A 6,577-nucleotide genomic window follows, 5' to 3' on the forward strand; every position below is an offset into this window, starting at 1 on the left:
AGCTAGATTTATGGAATGCTGAGTGTCTTCGGGGGCCTTCTTGGATTCCATTTGCACTTTGATTTGAATTTTATGCCTGCCAGATCTGATGGGAGATTGAAACCAGCTTCCATAGTTTCGATTACGAGTTTTTGGATTTTTCAAAATAGTTTTACTGTTCTCACTGACTGATGCTAACACAAGTCAACAAAATACATTTCCACTTGCAAATATACCTTATTAGAAAAATGTGACTTTGTTTTATACATCAGGATATCATCTAAACTTTATTGAAGAAAAAAGTGAAGGGGACTTTACTGCTTTAAAATGTTTGGCAACCGCAGGTGGATGACTTCTGGGATCCTTCCAAGATTCGAAGGCTCTAAAGCTCACACTTTGAGGACTTGGGCAATGCTTAGCCTCTCTCAACTGTGCTTCTGGGCAACAAAACGGGGGGTGACACCTCCTATAGGCAAAAGTATAGGAACAATTCTGGGCTTCCTCCCACAGACCATTCCCACTCTGCCCAAGGTGCCAGCCACTGGGGCTTGACACCTGGCAAAGGCGATGGGGTGTAACAGTGTCTCATCCTGCTCCCCTATTCCCTCAGCTGAGTGGTTCATTCTTCTCATCAAGATCTCTCTTATGTAAACCAAAAATAAAATTCTAAACCCCCCAACCATCTGAATGGGCCCCTCCTCTCGGCCAAGGTCATTCCAAAATTAACCTGGAAAACTAGTTCAGGCCATGATGGGAAGGGGAAGTTGGACACACCTCATGATACCCTCCCTTTTGGGATTACTAACAGAACAGACTCTTTAAGTCTGATAAGAAATATTTACACTCTATTCTCTCTGAAGCCTGCTCTACCTGGTGGCTTCATCTGGGTGATAAAACCTCAGTCTCCACAAACCCTTATCATAACCCAGGTATTTCTTTCTGTTGATTCTGGGTCTTTAGATAATAACTCCTTCAACCAATTGCCAATCAGAAAATCTTTGAATCTGCCTAAAATCTGGAAGCCTCGACCCTTCCCACTTCCAGTTGTCCCACCTTTCTAGATGAACCAATGTACATCTTACATGTATTGATTGATGCCTTATGTCTCCCCAAAATATATAAAAGTGAGTTGTAGCCCAGCCTCCTTGGGCACATGTTCTCAGGATCTCCTGAGGGCTGTGTCACAGGCCATTGGTCACTCATATTTGGTTCAGAATATATCTCTTCAAATATTTTACAGAGTTTGACTCTTTTTGTTGACATTTAATAACATAACATTACTCATAGCTGCCTGCCATTTCCTGATAGGCTACTATGTGCCAAGCACTGTGCTTAATGCTTTATATATGTGACTGGTAACTGAAAGTCTGGTACTTTCCCACGCTATGATGCCATGAGCCCAATTATGCTGACCAGCAGAAGGTCCAGCCCCTGTCCGTCTGATTCCCTTATATCCAGGACGAATCTGTTCACTCACCCATGGCAGGAGGAGATTTTCAGGCTGTCCTGCCTGCTTCAGTCTCCTTACACCAAAACTCAGTCAAAATGAAATGGGAGAGTTCCCTGACGCCCTTGCAGGATGTACCACAGGAGTGTGGCTTGTCTGTTCTGCCTCCACCACTGCTCAAACCCCTTACAGGATGGGGAGCATGCAAGTGGGCAGGAGCCAAGGTGAGCACTTTTGAGTTCCAACCCCACAGTGGCATCTAGGGATGTGTGTCTGTGACTCTTGAAGCCCCAGAGGACATGCTACAGTGCTCTTTTAGCTCTGCCATCTGCAGATAGCTTAAGTGTTAACCAGCTCAGTGTCCACTTGGTACCCAGGTATCCACACACGTACCCAGGTTCTTGTCTGGTGTCCAGGAAGAATCAGGTCACACATGAACTCGAAGGATGGTGAATGCAAGGATTTTATTGGGTGACGGAGGTGGCACTCAGTGGGATGGATGAGGGCTGGAAAGGGGATGGAGTGGGAAGATGATCTTCCCCTGGAGTTCAGCTGTCCCATGGCCAATCTCCTCACTGACCGTCCCAAGCCAAAATCCTCTCGACATTCAGATGTTCCTCCTCTTCTCTCCTTCTCTGGCGCGCCACTCTTCTGCTCCTCTGCTCTTCTGTCCATCTGTCTGTCTGCTCATCTGCTTGTGGAGCCTGGGGTTTGGGGTTTATCTGGGTACAGGATAGGGATGTGTCATGGGCCAAAAATGCAACATTTGGGTGCAAAAACAGGAATGCCTGTTCCCATTTAGTGCCACAGGTTTCCAGGCTTGGGGGTGGGGACTATGCCAGGGAACTGCCCTTTTCTGCCCAGTATTTCCCTGTCTCCTGTCCATATCAAAAAGATTTCACTCTAAACTATACAAGGACTTTTTTTAGGCAATTCCTATGAGCCACTTCCCCAAGGCCAAAGTCTGCCTTCAGGAAGGCTAGGTAGGGACAAGCAGAAAAAGGGACTGCCTCTCAAGGGACAAGGGCCACCTGATTCTTCTCTCTTCACTCACTCAAGGCCAAACGCACCCACCACCACAACCTCCAGAGCCCACTTCTTTCTACCCTGTTGGTAGTTTTATTTCAGGGCCCTCCTCACCCTGACCCTGCTCAGCATCCTCCTGAACCTTCCTGAAGACTATTCTGAGCTTCAAATCTTAGGGACAAGAGGTTAGAGTCTTAGCCCCTTCTTTCTTAGAAGGTATAGAACTCCTCATACAAACTGTTGAAGGTTCACCCCAGTACTTTGCTTTCCAAAGCGTATGAGGTGGGAGGCCAATGAAGTGATTTCCCTCTCCAACTTAACCCCAGTAGTAACTCAAGTCTTCACCAAAGTGACATTTGTGGTCTCTACCAAAAGTAGCTGGCCAAGATTTTAGCACCCAACTCACCAAGCACTGCTGAGTGTGCATACCTGGTTTACTCACCTCTATCATTCCCTGATTACAGCTGAGAAAATCAAGACTCAGAGAAATTAAGTAACTTGCCCAAGATCGCTCAGCTAGATTTTGAAACTAAGTTAATTGAATTTCACAGCCCAAGCTTGATCCAGGTGGTGGCTCCATTCTCTAAGCATCCCTTCTTTGTTTCTTTTAATGAGGTCACAACAGTTGAATAATCGTGATGATGGAGCTTCCAAGGCTGCGGCTTAGGGTAGCTCTGGCCCTACATCCTGAAAAAGGTTCATCTGCATCTTCTTTTTGTAGAATGAAAGAAGATGCAAACAATGATTCCTATTTCAAATTTCTGATATGAAAAGAAATCTCTGGAATAAATCCTGCTGCTCTGGTTTTAAATTAATCTTGTATTGTCAGGAGACCAGGAGTCTAAAATTGAGCACTTGGGGAGCCAGGGGTAATTTTTAGAATCACAGTGAATGACGGAGCAAACAGAGGCTCAAAGTCAGAGTCAGGCACATGTCTCTGATGAATGAGCTAGCAAAAAAAATGTTGTTCTACTACAGTTCAAACTGCCAAAGTCAGACGAGGCTGTTTTTAGAATATATAAAAGTTCTGCTAAGTTCATCTCAAGTTCAGCATTGTAAACGAAGTGCTCCATTGGTGATACAATACAGAAGGAGGAGCTCCAAGCTTGGAGGCAGGAAAGTGGGCTTCAATCCCAGCCTGGCCTTGGGCACAGTATCTAACTTCTCTGAAGCTCAGAAGCCTCATCTATGAGACGGAGACAATGGTGCATATCTTGTTGTAAAGAGTCAAAGAGATAACATATCCCCAGCCCCAGAACAGTCCTGATACATGGAAGACACTAAGTATTCAACATTCAAATGAATGATGGGATAAAGCCCCCAATAATCAATCATAGACACATTCAGTGAGGGTTAGTTCCCTTTGCTCAGTCAAAGCCATGGGTGTGGTCAAGATCATCTAGGGGAGAATAAGGAATGAGAGGCAAAGGGGCCAAGAGGCACAGGTTGAGGCAGACCAGGAGACATCAGGAAGACTCAGGAGGAACTGGAAGGAGGTGGGTGGCAAGCAGGGGAAAGGAAGACAGGCGAGCCCAGAGAGAAGGGACTTATAAACAGGGAGGTGTCCACAGTTAGATACTGAAGATAAGCACTGAAATATATCCAGATAAATCATGGATTAGGCAGTCATTGGGGACCCTGGTCAGGGTTTCAGCAGGAAACAGATGGTAGCTCCAAAGAGAGTTGGATGAGGAAACTGTACAACGCTCTGAGCAGACTCAGGGCAAAGTGGCTGGGATGAAGTGCCCTGGGGTAGAAACAGCAGGAATCTACCACCACCTCTAGGCCTGAAGGAGTGAGCTAGGCAGGTTCTCCAAGCCCCATTAAGAACTGCATCCACAGGTGGCCATCAGTGGAGCTGGGGACTTCAGAAGAGGAGGCAGCCACTGCCAACCCTACCCTTCAGGGAGGGGCAAGAAAGCAATACTGATGACTCTCTGCTCCCTCCCTCCCCTCACCTCCCCCAACCCTGCCATCTTCCACTAGAAGCCAGAAATCCAGGTAGCTGCTGTCTACAGAGGTTGGTTTCCTGGGGAACAGAGCATGGGGAGAAGGGTGAAGGTCAGCATAGCCAGCCCCCTGCGTGAGAGCAGGCAGTTTGAGTAGCAGGGTGGCTGAGATGGGTCGGGAGAAGGGACAGCAGGCCGTCTACTCATAGCGACTCCATAAACAGCTTGAATCCCTAGATACACGTCTGAAAAATAAAATATAACATAATGCCACTTCTTTTAAGATAGTCTACTATTCAGAATTCCCACAAAGTCTAACTGGCCTTCCCCCAACTGGTCCAAATTGAATTGTACTGCCTGCTGTCACATGGGGAGCTGCAAAGCCACACATTTCAAGACTGTCTAAAAACACCTCCATGGCTCTATCAGATGGCAGCTAGCCACGGCACTACTACTTTTAGAAACTGCAATTCCCAGATCTGAAAACGATTTGAGAAAGTACTACGAAAATGGCTGTGTCTGCTCTGCTTTTCTGTCTGCGTCATCCTTGTGCAGAGAAAAGAACAATTTCAGCTCCTTTTGGGGATACAGATGTGCCCTGACCTACCTTCCCTCCTTGACTGGCCTGAGCTATCTTTGAAATTGGGTCTGCACCAGGGCCGGCGTGTCCTCAAAAGCCTGAGCGAACCGACCAGCCATTAAGGACTGAGGTATTTGGCTTTTGCTTTTCCAGCCCCTCCCATCAGGCCTGCCCACCACCTCTGTCCACACCCCTCTGACCCACACACACCTGCACACACACCTGCATGCACGTCTGCACACACACACACACACACACACACACAGATGCATTTCACAGCACAGTCTGCAGCCCTCTTCAATGTGGAAAGCATGAGTGCATCACTCCTCCTGGGGCAGGAGTCAAACCTCCAGGTGAAACTGGAGCTGCAACTTTTTTCCCTTCTGGATGCCACAGAGCAGAAAGCAGACTCTCAGAATCACAGATCCCAGTGCGGGAAGAAGCCTTACAGTGCCTGGGCACCCTGGTCAGTGCGTAAACCCTCCACAGCCACTGCCCAGCTCATGGCAGCAATTCTGACAACCTCTTTCTTGGTCCACTTTCCTCCAGAACTTGTGCTTTCTGAGACCTTCAGAATGTGAAGTGCAGTGCAGAGAAGGGGAGGGAAGCAGGTTCAGACTCATCGACTCATCCTCCCTCTCTTTAGGAATTCTACCAGTTAGCATATGGATTGAGCCATCTGGAAATGCTGTTATGCTTCAGTCAAAATGATGTCAAGATCCTCCTGTAGCTCCTAAGTGTGATGACTGGGTTTTCAGGCTCATATGTGAGATGTGCCTCCCTCAGATCTTGTTACGATGTTGGCACATTACCCATCTGATGTGAAAAAGAAGTGATGTTGAATGTTGGCATTCATATAATTCAATCTAAACCATAGAGAACCAATAGTCAAAGTACCATATTTATGAATGGGTTGGAAAATGCCCAATAATGTCACTAAGACAAGGCTGTCTGGGTAAACTGAACTAGAAAAGAAGTATAATTGAGGCCTAAGTGGAGTTTCCAGTTGCCTTTCCCTAGAATGGATGATGACCATGGTTGCCAAGCACCTTTCTCTGAGGCAGAGGGGGAATGGTGGTCCTCCCCAACCAAGGGAGGGCTCATCTAGGTGTGCCGGTTGGGGACACCAAAAGAGATGCTGTGAGGCAGGGAGGGAGAAGGGTTTCTCGTTTTCCTCATTATGAATCCTAAAAAGTGCCCCCCACACACACACATTGTCCTGCATTAGCTTATGGTGCAGACACATTGTCTTAGTCTATTTGTGCTGCTGTAACAAAATATCTGAGATTGGGTAATTTATAGAGAACAAAAATGTATTTTCTTACAGTCCTAGAGGCTGAGAAGTCCAAGATCAAGGCAACAGCATTCACTGTCTGGTGAGGGTCTTACACATCAGAAGGTGGAAGAGCAAAAAGGATGATCTCTCTCTGGAGGCTCATTTATAAGGGCATTAATCCACCCCAGAAGATCCCACCTCTTTGCAATCTTTGCACCACTACAATGTAGATTGTGTTTCAACATGAATTTTGGAGGGGATGTTAACATTTAACCATAGCACACATCAAAGTAAATCTGGAAGCACAACACGGTTGTGAT

At 46.7% G+C, this 6,577-nt stretch overlaps 1 non-coding gene across 1 annotated transcript; it reads left to right on the forward strand.

Moving 5' to 3' along the window:
* The first annotated feature begins 5,699 nt into the window (after nt 1-5,699).
* On the forward strand, nt 5,700-5,803 carry LOC114673624 (small nucleolar RNA U13). Its single transcript, XR_003724398.1, has one exon. It is a non-coding gene; the product is annotated as a small nucleolar RNA U13 (small nucleolar RNA).
* Nucleotides 5,804-6,577: the final 774 nt, after the last annotated feature.

This window comes from Macaca mulatta, chromosome 17, assembly GCF_049350105.2.
Source record: "Macaca mulatta isolate MMU2019108-1 chromosome 17, T2T-MMU8v2.0, whole genome shotgun sequence".
NCBI classification, from domain to species: Eukaryota; Metazoa; Chordata; class Mammalia; order Primates; family Cercopithecidae; genus Macaca; species Macaca mulatta.